The sequence below is a fragment of the Leptonychotes weddellii genome, chromosome 1, assembly GCF_054177405.1.
Source record: "Leptonychotes weddellii isolate Sample4059 chromosome 1, ASM5417740v2, whole genome shotgun sequence".
Classification (NCBI taxonomy): domain Eukaryota; kingdom Metazoa; phylum Chordata; class Mammalia; order Carnivora; family Phocidae; genus Leptonychotes; species Leptonychotes weddellii.
This window is the reverse complement of record NC_138369.1, coordinates 77,433,973-77,451,569: the sequence shown is the minus strand read 5'-3', so window position 1 is coordinate 77,451,569 and position 17,597 is coordinate 77,433,973. Positions and strand designations below refer to the sequence as shown.

The 17,597-nt window shown below is 39.0% G+C and overlaps 1 protein-coding gene and 1 pseudogene across 18 annotated transcripts in view; both read right to left on the bottom strand.

Annotated features, from left to right (window-relative positions):
- Positions 1–17,597, bottom strand: part of TMEM108 (transmembrane protein 108) — a 547,759-nt gene that overhangs the window by 100,451 nt on the left and 429,711 nt on the right. The gene's annotated exons all lie outside the window — the stretch shown is intronic.
- On the bottom strand, positions 10,001–15,037 carry LOC145722620 (thymosin beta-10 pseudogene; annotated as a pseudogene).

Genomic DNA, 17,597 nt, shown 5'->3' with positions numbered 1-17,597 from the left:
CTGACCCCTGAATTGCTGCTACAGTGGTGTGTCCTTGAACCTAATAATTCCTGATTTTTGTTCTCTTAGATTTCCAGTGGTTTCATAAGCACCTAACTCCTATGTGTTATCCCTTTCTGCTTGAACCATCATCTAGCATGATTTCTGCTTCCTGTTTTCCTGATTGGCATACCTGCATTCTCTCATTTAGTTCCCTCAGCAACTCTGTAAGCTAGGTAATTTCTCCCTTGCCTGTTTTACAGATAATCATCAAGTCCAGTTCTGTTTGTGGTAAGTACTTTGCACACTCGTGGTCTCACCTTTTTCTCCAAACAGATCTAGACCCATATCATGGACTGTTTTAAAAGCCAGGATATGTGCTTAGAACACCACTACTGCATCTCTTTGTGATGATTTGTACCCAAAGCAGAAAGGAACAGAATGTAATGACAACTTGGGAGAGGAGATGATGTTATCTTTGCTAGAAAATGGTGTTGTCATCTGTGGACATAAGTTCAGTCTCAGCTGGCTTCCCCCTGAGAAAGTCATAGTTCCAACTTCATAGAATCAATACCTAGTCACAGACAAGCAGCTATAAATGAGGTTCTTGCTCATGAGCAATCTGGACAAGAGAATGGGATAGCTGAAGTAATCTATTACCAACAGGGAAAACAGTCTAAAGGATAGCCTTTTTTGGGTGAATCAATACCGTTATCTATTTCTCTAAAGTCGAGTATCTAAACTCCAAGAATTTTCACCTCCAGAATCCCAATACTCCACAAATCACCGATTATCCTCTTTGTAGCATGAGATACTGACCACACCATGAACATATCAAACAAATGCTCTGAAACAGCAGAGCTAACTTCTCTTATCTCAGGCTTGAGAGGAAGAAAAAAATCATTTCCAAACTGGATGTGACTTTGGCAGCAGATGTCCTATCCTTTGCCTTCTAGCAGGGGTTGCGTGGTCTGGAGAAGGGCAGCATGACTGACTAACTTTTCCACTTTATTCAAATGCTGCCTGCAGGCTTAGATTTACTCAGGCTGGAGATCATCTGTGTGTTCTCACTCTTCCCTTGCTAACTTTGGGCCACTTGCTGTTTGAAAGTCCATACTTCCAGAAGCTGGCATGAATGATGTAATTCAAACTCAAACTAGTGAATATTACTTTTTAGTATCAATGGAATCTCTAAGTATTACCACTCAGAATTTTTCACCCTTCCAATGAGTCAAAAGTAAGGATGCAGTGTTCAGGGATTTGAGGGAGGTCAAATTTTAAGAATTTCTAACGCTCTATTTTTGTAAGGATTTTTCTTATTCACCACAAAAATACTATATAAAATGAATCATTTTTGAATTTAAGTGAAAGGAACTATTTCACAGAAATCCTTTGGGAGACATAAACACAAGATTATAACCTACTCATTAAACCAACAAATCTGTTTTTCATTTCAGTGAATACTCTTTAATGTTTATCTTAATAACTCAGAAAAATCATGAGCTCATCTATGAGCCAGATTTCTTCAGATCCATGAAGAAATCTCACTGTTACACTTATAAGTCAGATTCTCCAAGCACTAAACAGATTTACTCTAACTATAATTAGGATAGACTAATAATGTAGTAAACAGTAGCATATGTAGCATACCAAAAGAACGGATACAACTTTCAAAGGTGGCACACATTTAAGCAATAACTTAGCTTCAGATGATACAAATGCTCCTTGCTACTTAATTGTTTATGCAGAAAAATATAATTCAGCTAATTTCTCACTTGTCACTCCGATTTATTCCCTTTAAATTACCACATGGTATTTTGATTATTTTTCTCCAAGAAACTACAAGCATTTCCAGTTCACCACTGCCTGGAGTTCTTTTTGGTGCTCTCCACCTTACCTGGGGGGTATCCTCAAGGGGTCAGGACAAAGCAATTGGCTTGCAAAGTTTTATATACCATCGCTATGACCTATAGCAGCAGAGAACTTCCAAAACTTTGGAAGGCTTAAGTATCTCAAATGGTGGTTCTCACTGTCATTACATTAGCAGGGTATTTGGAATGAAAATTTGTTTTATAATAATAAGCCAAGAGCCCATTCTCAGGAGATTTGGAAAAAAGATGCCTGGCAGAAAAGGGATTCTATTTGGAATTTTTGTCAAGATTTTTGCAAAACAACTCTGTTATGTGAAAGGGGTAGGATTACTGGACCACAGTTATTTAAGGCAGGAACCACATCTCCTCCTGCTTGCATCCTCAGCAGGCAGTGGGGCTTGACACTCAGTAGGCACTTACTAGATAGATACCTGAGGAACCAAATACTCAAAATCCACAGATACCACAACACTCATTTCTAATGATAGAAATGGGGATAGGGTTCCCTGCTTTCCCCAGACCCTCTGTCTTCGTTGGTGGGCTCACAGAAACTTAAAGCAGTAGACATGAAAGCTCAGTGCTGTTTTTCTTTCTCCCCCCCCTTTTTTTTGAACAATCTTTCTGTATTACTGTGGGAATACCTGGTACCAGGATGCTCTGTATATGAAAGTAGGAAGGAGGAAAAGCTCATGAGTTATGTAGTTCATAAGAAAATCTGCCCAGAGGGCAACCTTTTTGGCAATCTGCAAAGCTTGTGCATGTCCCCTTTTATAATAAATGCATTTAAATAATACATGACACTATATAGAACAGATATAATATGTTGAAAGAGATCTACTGAGCCCAAGGAAACTGCATAAGTATGAGATTATTAAATAAGGGAATATTTTCAGACAATTGAAAAAAATATTAGGAAGAATTTAGTCCATAAATAGGGCACTTTCTCATTTCAACACATAAAGGTAATAGCTGCAGAATTCCAAAGATGAGTATATGAGGCAATGCAGAGTGAAGGCTGGATATTAACCTGGGACCTGATCTGAATGGTAAGTACATTGGTTACTGCATTTACAAAGGGCAGGGATAAACTAGTGAAACAAAGACATCTGTTAGTGATGCTCACCCTCTGATATGTGCAACTTTAGGGCCAGGTATGACCAAAGTTAGAATCTGAGGAGAGAAGTGCATGCAGCGACTGACACTTTGAACTACAGAGTTAAGTTTCTCCATATCACTTTTGCACTTCAACGACCATAGCTTACTAAAACCCAAGCTGGGAATGTTTCTGTCCGCCCAAAGCAGTCGCTGTAACACTGTGGGAAACCTTCTATCCAGTAGATTAATTTTGTGTGAGGACATGTGAAGAAAGCTTCTTTAGCTTCTTGATTTATGACTTTATTAAAATGTTTGGGCTTCAAATCTCCATCAACATTTATTAGAATTAACAGCTTCTTAAAATGGAAATATTCAATGATAAATTAATGCAGCTTGGATCTTGTGTGAGGGAAAAGCAAGGCACTCTAGGCACCCTTTATATACTTCCAGGAAAAGAGTAATACTTTCTGCCCCTGTATACAAGTCAGTCTCAGGAATAAGAAGAGGTAAGTGAGAGTGTGAAGAGAACAATCATGGATTCTCAGTCAGGAAGAGTAGAGATTCCAGCATTCTTTTCAGAAGTGCATTAAGAAGGTCTAAATTGTTCCGGCTGTAGAAAGACCACAACCAACTCAGAAACCAAAGGGCTGCTATATCTGTTGCAAATATTAATCGGGTTGGTGTCCACAGAAATCCCAATCCAAATATGTAACTTCCAGGTGTACTGTTTGAGAAGATTCCTACAAGGACACAAGAGTGCAAGCTTCCTAGTAGCTCTCACTTTTTTTTTATATTTAAGCCCTCAGCTACACCTAACAGATATTAGATATTTGATGAATGAATGAATGAATGAATGAATGAATGAAACAAAACAGCTACCACTTCCAAAGAGAGTCCCAATTTTTCCCTTGTTGTTTCTCGCTGTCCATTTGTTTAAACTATTCCAGGATCTAGAGATGATGCAGTTATTGCCATCAGCACCCAAATTCAACAAAGACTCACAGATCCCTTTTCTTTACCAACTCAAGTGTGGACAAGCAGCTTATACAATTAATGGTTAGGACATGTTTTACCTTGTTGCCTGCCAGGGTTGATTAAATGTGACCCCCTCACTCTGTATCATCCAATCTATGAGCAAGTCCTATTGCCTCACTTCCAAGATGTGTCCTGATTTTGTTTCCCCATTTCTGTGACTACCACCCTTGTTCAAGCTATCACCATCTCTGGCCTGACTACTATAATCACCTTCTAATTGGTCACCCTGCCTCCACTTCCACTCCCAATAATCAATTATCCACAAAGCAGATAGCTATCTTTTCAAAACAAAGCATATCATGTTATTTCTGTTTCGAATTCTCCAATGGCTCCTCATTACACTAAAAATAAAACACAAATTTGTTGCTCTTGCTCACCCCCTCTATACCTCATCTTATTCCACTGGTCTACTCCCTCACTACACTCTAGCCACATTGGCCCTCTAGGTGTTCGTCAACAATCCTGAACATGTTCCCACCTCAGGGTCCTTGCCCCTTTAGTCCTTCTACCAAGAATGTCCCTTTTTATTCACCTGGGCAGAGCAGGCTTTTTATTGTCATTCAGGTTTTTTTTTGGGGGCGGGGAGAGTACACGATTGGGGGGGAAGAGGGAGAGAATCTTAAGCAGGCTCCACGCCCAGTGCAGAGCTTGACGCAGGACTTGATCTCACCGAAATCATGACTGGAGCCGAAATCAAGAATTGGATGCTCAACAGACTGAGCCACCCAGGCACCCCTGTCATTCAGATTTTAGCCTAATGTCACCTACTGAAATGCCTTTCTTCACCACTCAAACTAGCTACCCAGTCACACCTATCACAATAATCTTGTTGGATCTCTGCATAGTAAGGTTCTTTCTAAGGTTTAATTTCCATATTGTATGGGTTCCCCAATTAGCATGTAAGTTCCAAGAGGGCAGAGATCTTAATGATCTTATTCACTTCGAAGAATGATCCCTGGCACATAGATCTCAATATTCTTACTAAAAATTAGAAAGTCTAAAACAGTCACATGTTAGTGGCTTGGCAAGCAAGAAAATACTTTACTGAATGTGGGTTCCTGAACTAAGCTAGGTGTTAAGCAAAGACACTTAACAGCTGGCTCAAGGTATACATTGAGTTGGTGAGTTGGTTTAGTGGCTTCCACATATGGTGAGTCTCGCTCATCCCTTGTATCCACAAAACCAACTCTTAGTCTCCTTGGCTCTGGGCTCTATTTCCACAAGGCATTCCCCTATTTGTACCCTGGAGAGTCTGCTCATTGGCACATGCACTGTGCCAATTCAGGAACTGTCTCCTTGACCAGTTGGGCCATTCAAAGAACTGATGTGCCAGATCCATTTTTCCAAGGCCTGTCCTATATATAAGAATCACATCCATTCTCTAGGTATTGGAAAACGTTCTTTGCCCCTTGTGCTAAATTGTCAATACTAGTAGCCACTGTGTACTGTATTAGGGCTCAAATACACTCTTTCTCCTCCAGTTGCAAAACTCATTGTTTCCTTTTTGGTAACCCATATTTTCCCTAACTAATAATGTGAAATAGCTGAATGAACACTGGGCTTGAAGTCAGAGTCCGGGGATTAAAATTCTATTATTTAGTTGTAGCCAATTCAATCCTGGATATATGATTTAACCTCACCGAGCCTCAGTTATCTCATCTGCATAATGGGAATTATACTATCTGCCTCTTAAATAAATAGGTGAAAGCTCTGGGGCTTGCATTCTGTAGGCAATATATAGCTGAGCCAAGGAGGGTGGCAAGTCCAGAACTCACAGACTTATCCACTTCTCAGTGGCTTCCTCTAGTAGTTCCTCAAGTATTCATAGCGGAGAGAGAGATTCTTCCAGAAGTCCTTCAAAAGAGTTTTAGAAGAACAAAAACACTTCTTTGTCATCAAAACACAGCTATCATAAAGGATGACATCTCACCACAGACTACAGAAGCTTTAGAAGCTTTAGAAGCAAATGGAACTAATCAGACCATGTTTATTGAAGTGCCAAGTCAGATGACAACACTAAATTATGTAAGACTTTGACTATTATTAATAATGTTAAGTGCCATGAAGGTCTCATTGGTGAGTGGGAGGAATGTTAGTGAACATTACTATTCTGTATTAAAAAGCTACCTATCGGGGCGCCTGGGTGGCTCAGTTGGTTGGGCGACTGCCTTCGGCTCAGGTCATGATCCTGGAGTCCCGGGATCGAGTCCCGCATCGGGCTCCCTGCTCGTCGGGGAGTCTGCTTCTCCCTCTGACCCTCCTCCTTCTCATGCTCTCTGTCTCTCGTTCTCTCTCTCTCAAATAAATAAATAAAATCTTAAAAAAAAAAAAAAAAAAGCTACCTATCAGGACAGCCTGGTACTGAAAATTAAACCAAGGGAAAATGTGAGGATTCCTGCATTACTATGGGCCTGTAAAGACTAGCTTAACAAAGCTAGTCTAACTTAAAAAGGAATTATCATCAAATCATTAACAAGAGCCTGCTCAGTATTATATATGTGTGTGCAAATTTTTCTTCTCTCAATTTTACATTTAAATTTTTCTATATTTTGTCAGTGAATTGTAAGCCACTTGAAGCAGAGATCAGCCCACTGTTTCCTAAGCAACAACTAAGAATAAACATTTTCTCTTGGAAAACTTCCTCCAGGCTCTCAGATGGGCTCATCAGGTCCTCCAGAAGGCACATCTGTGATTGGCAGAGCTTTCTGCTCCAGGGTTGCTCCATAAACATGCCTTGACACCACAAAGAATCTACTCGAAAGTGAGAGATGACCTGCTAGAAAACAGCAGATTTTTCAACACGAAAGGGGAGCCAGAGGTGAGTGTGGGAGGTGGGGTGGGTGAGAACAAGGAACACAGGCATGAGGCACTGTGAATCAGTCACTATGCTACCATTTTTACGTACACTACCTCATTGGACCTTGGAGGAGGAGTTATACTTTTTTTTTTCCAATTTAATAAGTGAGGAGGTAAACCAAAGTCCCTCAAACTGGAGAGCCAGGATTAGAAAATTCATGATCTTTTCATATATCCACTGGCCTTAAAAGGTTTGCATTATTGACATTCCAATTCAATTTATGAGATTTAGGAGTCCTTAGAAGGAAAAAAAAAGGAACAGAGTTTAATTCTCAGGTAGTTCTCACTGGCAGCTGCAAAGCTCACAGACCGCTGGCTGGGCATTGACCTCACCAGGGTACCACCTGGACTTCTGTCTGAATGAGAATTATGCTCTCTTTTTCTTCAAGGTTTCTCATCCAACCTTAAACCATAGTCAATTTCAGATCCCTTACTAGACAGCTACACGAATAATTAATAATTTCCACTATTTATTTGGTATCTATTAGGTACCAAGTGTTGTGTTTGGAGCTTATCATAAATAATCCCATTTAATCCTCACAAACCCCTACATGGTAGGTTATATTATTCCTTCTATACAGATGAGGAAATGAGACAGCTAATAAATGGCATGACCAAGATTTAAATCAAAACACAAAGGGCAAGCTCTTTTCATTTTATACAGTTCACAATCACCCCATAGAAAACGAAAATAAAACTGGCATCTTGAATACTTGAAAATAAAGCATAAACAGCAATATTAAAGGTCAAATTAATTTAGCACATTAGAGTTTGGTTTTGCTCCTCACCTACTCTAGTCATGCTAAACACGAGCAACATAGATTGATGTATAGAATATAATGTTTGCTAGAAAAATTTCAAGACAATTCTTTTGTAAAAATGCAATTTCTGCTTCTAACCACCAGCATCTGTGGCACTTGCAATCTAAAAATCAGGCAGAGGAATTCTGAAAACATAGCAAATGAATAATTATTTCCTATTTTCTTGTAATTCAAAAGACAATAAAAAAGTTACAATCTCTGTTTCCTGACATGTCCGCAGGTCTGTTGGCACAGAAAGAGTGTGTTTTAGTGCTTTCTCAGCTGTACTAACAATCAGCTAATCCTGAAACTGATTTCCTATTTCCTTTCTCTGTATACTCCAAATTTAGTCCAAGAGACTTAAATGATACCATCTCTTTTTTTCTAAATAGACGTCATTTTAAGATAAAAAAAACTCTACCCCTCCTCCAAAAAAAAAAAAAAAAAATCACTGCACAATGCTTTGCCCTGTGTTCATAGCATGAAAAGATGTTTTATAGTCCCTTGCTCTCTCCATTTCTCTCTTTTCTTGGCCCCTGGCCTGATTCCCTTCCCACTCTAGATGAGGAGATCATTTTGCTCTCCCCAAAGTCTTGAAGACAGGTACCGCAGAAGGAGAGGTTCTGCAGAGAATGAAGAAGAGCAGCAGCAGTGATGCTGGAGAAGGCAGAGTGCTCTTTGGGGTGCTGGGGCTGCACCTCTGCCCCTGGGTTGCAGGGACTGGGAGGTGAGATGGCAGCAGCTGCCTCAGAGACAAGAAAGCGACGCATGAATACCTGAGGAACTGCTCTGGACTTCCATCACTTTGGCACTTGTCTTCCTCATCACCAGGAATCAGCCAAAGTTTACAACTAGGCAACATCTACTCTGCCCAGTTCAGATATACAACTTAATCATAATCCTAAACCTAAATCTAATGGGATGAAGGATTTTCATCCCATTTCTTTTTTCCTTTACTCAATAACAGTTCTCATAGAGAAGGAAAAGATGAGAGGCAAATCTAAGCTTTTTAACTTTAACCTAATTGGCCAACTCAAGCTTTAAGATACTAGTGAATAGATCACAGGTAGATCTGCTGTATTCAAAGCGGGAAACATAATATTGCTTTAGATTTTTTTTTGGGAGGGTCAAGTTTTATGAGGTCAGATCTGATTGTTGAAAATTTCTGGACATGAGCAAGGCTTAACCCATGCAAAAATAAATTGCTTTTCTAAGGGTTATTAAAAATACATTTTTAACTACTCAGAGAGTAGTCATAAACTATCAGAGACAGAATTAGAGTGTAATCTGTCCACAGCAACAGAGAAGAATCACTTTAATTCTTTATGATGGCGCCTCATGTCCTGCAAATTGTGGATTGGTTAAGAGTCTACAGTCAATCCTTCAATAACTCCCACCAGCACCTCATTACTCATGAGACTGTGACATCTTAGGTCATAAAAAAGGTGCTGTTATATAACACAGGTGCTATGTAGCAGCCTCAGGTCATGAATATTAACAGACAGCCTCAAATGGGATGATATCAATGAAGACCTCCTGCCAACCTCTATCCAAGAAATAAACCAGAAGGCAGCACAATGTGTCCTTGTAGGCGTTCTGAAATCAGGGGTGATGGATGTAGGCACCATATCCTTTGTAGGTCTGATGATTGCCAGAATCCCTCCTACCAATTCATGACTACAATCATTTTCTTGGGCAAGAATGACCCCTAATTTTCCTTTCTCCTATTATCTTTTTCTGGGGATTTTCACATTAAACATATAGTAATCTCTTAAAGTAAGTTGTGAAGCACTTAACTGGTTAGTTTATCCCACTGATACTTACTAATATTCATACTTCTATCTTGTCCTATTTATCTAACTTTATGCCTATTTCCCCCTCTTTATTGTCTTCCTTTGGACTCTATTTTTTTTCTTATTCCAATAGTTTTTTTGCTCTACTTGTTTGGAGTTTATTTCTATTTTTTTTAGTGGTTCCCTTAAAATTCTTTCATGACTACTTGACAATGTATTTTCTATCTTCTCAAACACTATAAGAATTTAAGACTTTGATTCCGTTCAACCCCTTCCAATTTATATGCTACTACTGTATAGTATATTTTAGTTTTTTCTTTAACCCTACAATTAGACATTATTTTGTTTAATATAGAAAATTACTAATTTCTTTGATGACCTTCCCTCTGAGAAGAATTTCCTTCTTCCTGAAGCACATTTTTCAGAAGTTCTTTAAATGAGGGTCTCTCTGTGAAATGTTCTATTAAAAAAAAAAACAAACAGAAAACATCTGAACATTATTTTGCTCTCATGCTTTAAAGATAGTTTTATTAGATCCATAATTCTAAGTTGACAGTACCAACTATAAGCATTTTATTTTTTTTTAACTACCAGCATTTTAAAGGTATTATTTCACAGTCTCCTGGATACTATAGTGGTTGCAAAGTCAACTATCAGTTTAAATGTTATTTCTTTCTAAGTAACTTTTTCCACTGGCTGCTTTTAAGAAATCTTTTTATCTGTAATTTCATTATTTATCCAGGTATGGAATTTTTTATTTTTTGTTAAGATTCACAGTATTGCCAGAATCTGAGCATTCATATCTTTCATACATCCTAGCAAATATTCTGCATTACATCTTCAAATATTTCTTCTGCCTTACTTTCTCTATCCTTTTCTTCTTGAACCCCATATATTAGGCCTTCTCTTACTGTCTTACATATCTCAATCACTCATATTTTTTACCTTCTATTTCTCCATAATATATTCCAGGTAATTTCTTTTTTTTTTCCTCAAAGATTTTATTTATTTATTTGAGGGAGAGAGGGAGAGACAGAGATAGCCAGAGAGCATGAGCAGGGAGGAGAGGAAGAAACAGGCTCTCTGCTGAGCAGGGAGCCCAACACGGGGCTCGATCCTTGTGACCCTAGCCAAAGGCAGATGCTTAACCAATTGAGCCACCCAGGCACCCCTATTCCAGGTAATTTCTTAAACTCTGTGTTCCAGCACATTAAGTATTTTTTAAAGATATTTAATCTGCTATTTAATCCATCCACTGAATTTCAAATTCTAATAATCACACATTTTTTAGTTCTGTAAGATCTAGCTAGTTCTTTTTTTCAAATCTAACTGGTTAATTTTAATAGTTTATTGTCTCAAGATTCCTCTCCCCCATTTCTATCTTCTATTTGTTCAAATATTTTTACCTATTGTAACAGACTGTCTTTCTAAGATGGCTACAGCAATATTTCTGGTTCCAAATTCCCTCTCAGAACCTTGACAGCAGCCCTTATCAAGAGGTGAAGTCTCTTTTCCCTTCTTCCAAACCTGGCTAGGCCTTTGTGATTGATTTTTTTTTTTTTGCCACGAGGTGTGTTTTATTTTCATTAAACATACAAATAATTTGCTATAATATCCCAGGGCAAACTGGAGATTTTGGCAGTCCGATTGGGGGGGGGGTCCCCTCAGAGACCTGCAAGCCGGTGGCATCGGCATGGAGTGCCCAGGTTCACAGTGCAGCTTGTCGTTCGTGTCCATCTTGCAGGTGGCTCTTCTTCCTCCACATCACGACTGGGGTGTCTCAAAGATGACGGGCGTGGGGAATCCTCTAGGTTCTTAGGAAATTTCACTCCACTTCTCCTGCTCAATGTCTCTTTGGTCGGCAGGGTGTTCTCCTGCGTCTCCGTTTCCTTCAACTTGGCCTTATCGAAGCTGGCGATTTCTCCCATGTCCAGCTTGTCTGCCATTTTCTTAAAGCGATCCGTGGAGTTCCGCTCCGAGCCCGGCGCCTGGTGCTCCCCCTCACGTTGCTGCAGCAAGAGACCGACTGATTTCTTTTTTGAATAGAATCCTGTAGGAGTCATGCTGCATGATTCTGAGGCTAGGTTAGAAAAGGTGATAGAGCTTCTGCCTGTCTCCGCAGACGCACTGGGAACCAGCCACAATGCTGTGAGGGAGTCCAGGCCACATGGAGAGGCCACATTTGGATGTTCTGACTGATAACTCCAGCTAGGGCCTCAATCACAGCCAGCATGAACCACCAGAAATATGAGTGAACGAACCTTCAGAGTATTGCAGCAGCCAGCTGTTGAGTTGCTCCAGCCTTCCAGTCATCCAGCTGTGGACCCAGGCAACATGGAGCAAGGAAAACCATTCCCCAAATCCAGAGGTCCTGACCCACAGACTCCATGAGCATAACTACTGGTTGTTTTATGTCACTGAGTTCTGGGGTTATTAAACATCGATAGATAATAAGACTACTATCATAGTTCATATTCAGTGCCTGATAATTCCAATATCTAAAGTTCTTGGCAATCTAAATCAATCTCTCTCCCTAGCCTCCCTCTTCTCTTTCCTTTGTCTCCTCTTTCTTTTGCTGACTCTTGCTATCAGTTTGTTTCCTTATGCATTTGGCAATCTCTTATTAAAATCTCATATCTGACTGAAGTTAATCTCTAGGTATCCTGAGCCCCCTTGGTTGAGGATGCTTTCCTACCAAGAGAATTTCTATTTAGCTGGCCCCCAGAGGTGTTTGTTACCCACACGAAATATTTTTATTTATATCTCCTCTTAGAGTTACTTATATTACATATATAATATGGATTCAAAATCCAAACTGCAAGAGCAGGGATATGGTTAGAAATTCTCAAGGGGGCTAGCATTATTACTATTTTTTTCCACTAATACCCATAACAGTGACTGATAGCTTTGTTCACTGGCCGCTTTTGTTGCAGGTGGATTTTGTTTTCCCAGGCACATTCATTCAACCTACAAATATTTAATGAGTATCTTTTATATGTTCTTTAATAGGAATATGACTCATGTTCCTTCACATGACATGTTTAGGACCTTCAGGTGTGCTGAAGCCAGGTTTACAATTTAGTTTTTAAAATTACCTTTCCAATTAGCTACTTCCCTCACCTATTGGAAGTACCCAAAGCTCTATGAGATCAGGCCTATTTTTCTTTTACTTTTGTTAATGCTTATAATGACTACTATTGTAGTCATTATATCTCCTGAATATCAGGAGATATTCAGAACACACTTTTTGTTTATTTAGCCTCTTCTCCCCAGTTTTATTGAGGTATAACTGACAAACAAACACTGCACATATTTAAGGTATACATGGTGGTATTTTACAATACAAATATAGTAAAATAATTACCACAATCAAGCTAATTAACCTATTCATAACCTCACATTTACCTTTTTTTGTGGTGAGAACATTTAAGTTTTCTTCTTTTAGCAAATTTCAAGAATACAGAACACATTTTTGAAGATGATTATCAGCCAACCAAGGAAAGCTTGGTAAACAATGAAACCAGATGAAACTAAATTAATCACCGGCAAAAGAAATCTTTCTACAGATTTAGAATTCAAAAAACCTATCAGAAGGGTGGTATGCATTTCAGTTTTCTGTACTGATTTGATCATACCTAAAGAGTTTAATACATTTTTATAAGCAGTGACACCTAGGATGGAGTAACTGAAAAGATCATCTTGTGCTCTCACTTATATTTCTTCTTTGGTGAGCTTTTCTCAGCCTATCTGACTCCAGTGCAGATTCAATGACACTCAGGACCTTTTTGTTTGTTTTAGGCCAAAAACATCCATCCATTCTTAATTCTACAATACTAAGAGTAGGAATAAACTTACAGACCATTTTTTATTTTAATGTTATTTTTACAGGTGGATAAGCTGAGACTCAGAAATGGATAAAATGATGGATAAAAGTCAGTTAAGCATCTGCCTTCAGCTCATGTCATGGTCTCAGAGTCCTGGGATTGAACTCAGCAGGGAGCCTACTTCTTCCTCTCCCTCTGCTGCTCCCCTTGCTTGTGCTCTCTCTCTGGCTCTCTCTCAAATAAATAAATAAATAAATAAATCTTAAAAAAGAAAAAAAGAAATGGATAAAATGAGGCTCAGATAGGTGAAATAACTGATAGGAAGTTAGCAGCAGAGCCAGCATTATAATCTAGCTTTTCTGACTCCCAGAAAAATGTTTTCTGCCACAGAACTACTCTTCTTGTTTTATGGGATATTTCTTGGGTAAAACAGCAACTCCTGCAATAGGTTGCTCTACATTCTATGGTTTTTTTTGAACACTGTACACAAGAATGAATGTCAAAGACCTCCTAGCCCAAGCCTCCCATTTTATAGATGAGTGATCAGAGGCTTAGAGAGGTTTCCTCATCTACTCATTTAGTTCTGAATATGTCATAGCTTCTTCACCCTTCCATTTTCTGTTTCTTTACCTTTCATTATACACTCAACTCTTTTCTTTGATTTTACTTTCCACTTCCGCATAGGAACATGAAATGCAAGACTTCCTTACATACTGTATGAAGAAAATACAAGAAAACTTGTATTAAAAAAATCTAAAAGGAAAGTTATCTGCTGGGTCCCAGTGTGAATTTATAATTACAGCATCATAAATTGTGTTTAAACATTGTTGTCCTAATGACTCCACTGCTAAAATTTTCATTCAGGTCCTCTACAGAATAGCCACATAACTTTAGGAGGACACTGTCAACAAAGTCTATAATGTGAATGGTGTCCCTACTATCTGCAGTTCACAACCTGAATAACCTTAAATGATAGTCCTGTTTTCATTCATCTCAAATATCCAGACATGTATAGCTCTTTTAATACTACCACAGCAAGAAGTTGAAATGAATCATGTTTTACTTTCCTGTCATCTTTTTTTTTTTTTTAAAGATTTTATTTATTTATTCATGACAGACAGAGAGAGAGAGAGAGAGGGGCAGAAGGAGAAGCAGGCTCCCAAGGAGCAGGGAGCCCTATGCGGGACTCGATCCCAGGACCCTTAGATCATGACCTGAGCCGAAGGCAGACGCTTAACCATCTGAGCCACCCAGGCGCCCTCCTGTCATCCTTTTAAATCTGTGAACAGCAATATTTAGCCCCATGAGTCTATCAAAACTTGAAATTAGTGTGGTTTTGGTCACTCATTTATTTCAAGGGCACTCACATCAACAGATGGGGTAATGATGACAGTGATAATAGAACTCCGTAACAGAAAACTACCTGTGAAATAATGCTGTAGGAGTTTCAAAGCAACAGTGGTTAGAACTAGTTATTTCTAAGAACCATGCCTGTTGCCTTTATTTTACTCTATACTACAAGCTTTCAGAAGAATTGAATGCTTGAAAGCCTGTCTTGTTTTATTAGTTATCCTTCCACCTAGAGTTTTAAACTTAGAGCCAAGAACATAGAAATGACTAGTTGACTATTCAAGATTTATGTTTCCCTCCCATAGTATAGATTTGTTGCTGAGAAGTGTCTGCATAGCCACAGACTATTTCCAGGCCCCTTGCATTCAGATGGGACCATATGACTAGATCTAGCTAATGAGATGGAAACAGACATTTATGTGTATTACTTCTAGGCAAAAAAAAAAAAAAAAAAGGTTAAGTATCCAATATTTTCTCCCCTTTCTGTGATGATCTTGTGGGGGGCAGCACTAAAGATTGTGGGATCTTAAGATAGAAGAATCCTGGATCCTGATCACGTCATAATAAGTACTTAATGAATGCCCATGAAAATTTGCTTTGGAAAAGAATAATCTTCAGCTATCTTTCTCTGAGATTTTTAAGATTTTGTTTCTTAAGGGATCTTAACCAGGATCTAACACAATGACTTGCACATAGCAGACACTCAAATATTTGTTGAATGAATAAAATTAGTGCATATCTTTGTCTATTAATCTCATTCAGTGCCTGTTTGGGTTATAGAATGGTAGGCTATGGACTGACTGCAGTCCTAGGGAAGCTTACCAATCCACCAGACATGATAGCAAGACTATATAAATCGAAGACTAGACTTCAAAAGAAGTAACACAAAGAAACAAAATCCATGGGATTCTTGTTTCAGTGATTTATGATATGATTTTAGGCAAGTGGCTCAATGCCAGAGAATTCTACTTTGAGAAATGAGAGAGTGAAGAGGAAGAAATACAGGAGACAAATAAAATTAGAGTTGAGAGAATTGAGGATTTTTAAAAGCCTACACTCCTACAGTTAGAGATCATAATAATGTTTTAAATCATTATATTTATTTTTCAGTACAATTTCCATAATAGAGTAAAATTCCCCAAAAGCACTGGATCTGAAAATCCCAACTATTTGACATTTGGTTTGTACATATCCTAGAAAATTCTGTTGATCAACTACTGAGGCTGTCTCTGCTAACTGCACATGTAGAACTTGTAATACCGAGAATATAACACAGAAGTCTATCATCTGGCATAGTCCTGTCCAGAACTCAGCCAGAGTACTACATTTCTAGATTATTGGGTGTTACTCTACAGATAACCCCAACACCATAATTTTTGAAGCTTAAAAATATATATTTACAAAAATCCTCAACAAAATATTAGCAAACTGAATTCAACAATACATTTAAAGGATCATACACCATGATCAAGTGAGATTTATTCCAGGGATGCAAGGATGGCTCAACATCCATAAATCTGCATGATATACCACATAAACAAAATGAAAGCTAAAAACCATATGATCTCAATAGTAGCAGAAAAAGCATTTGATAAAATTCAACATCCATTTATGATAACAACTTTCAACAAAGTGGGTATAGATGGAATGTACTCAACCTAATAAGGACCACATATAACAAGCTCACAGTTAACATTATACCCAATGGTGAAAAGCTGAAAGCTCTTCCTCTAAGATCAGGAACAAGACAAAGATGCCTACTCTCACAACTTATATTTAGTATAGTATTGGAAGTCCTAGCCAGACCAATTAGGCAGGAAAAAGAAATAAAAGGCATCCAATTACTTAAAAAAAAGTACAACTGTCACTGTTTGTAGATGACATGATTTTATGTGTAGAAAAGCCAAGAGACTCCACCAAAAAACTGTTAGAATAAATGAATTCAGTGAAGTTGCAGGATACGAAAATCAATATACAAAAATCTGCTGTGTTTCTATACACTAAGAATGAACTATCAAAAAAGAAAAATTAAGAAAATAATCACAATTATAACTGCATCAACAAGAATAAATATACTTAGGAATAAATTTAACCAAGGAGGTGAAGGACCTGTACACTGAAAACTATGCCATAGACTAAAGAAAATGAACAATACACAAATAAATGGAAAGATATTCCATGCCCAAGGATTAGAAGAATATTGTTAAAATGTCCATACTCCCCAAAGCAATCTACAGATTCAATGCAATCCCTATCAAAATTCCAATGACGAGTAACAGCCTTTTCCCAGGCCCCTGGGTCTTCATCTGCTCGCCAAAAACATATTATGTTTTTGGAGGAGCAAGATGGCAGAGGAGTAGGAGATCTAGTTTCGTCTGGTCCCAGGAATTCAGCTAGACAGGGATCAAACCATTCTGAACACCTACGAACTCAAAAGGAGATCAAAGAAAAGAATAGCAGCAACTCTCTGAACAGAAAAGCAACCACTTTCTGGAAGCAGGGACCCAACAAGCGGCAGATCTGGGGAGACTCCCCTTCCTCCCTTGGGAGGAGTGGCACGGGAGCGCACCACAGGGATCTGCTGGGTTTGGAGACTCCACACGGGGTTGTTTGCCAGAGACAGAAACGCTTGGTCACAGGCCAGGAGAGCACGGAGTGCGGCCGGAGACCGGGGAGACGGGAGTGACTGACTTTTCTCTGGGGGCTCACTGAGGAGTGGGGCCCCGAGTTCTCAGCTCCTCCAGGGCAGAGATTGGGAGGCCGCCATTTTCACTCTCGTCCTCCAAAGCTGTACAGAAAGCTTGCAGGGAACAAAAGCTCCCGAGAGCAAACCCAAGCAGATTACTTAGCCCGGCCCGGCAAGGGCGGGGCAATTCCGCCTCCGGCAAAGACATTTGGGAACCACGGCAACAGGCCCCTCCCCCAGAAGATCAGCGAGAACCGCCAGCCAAGACCAAGTTTACCGATCACTGAGAATGGCAGAACTCTAGCACT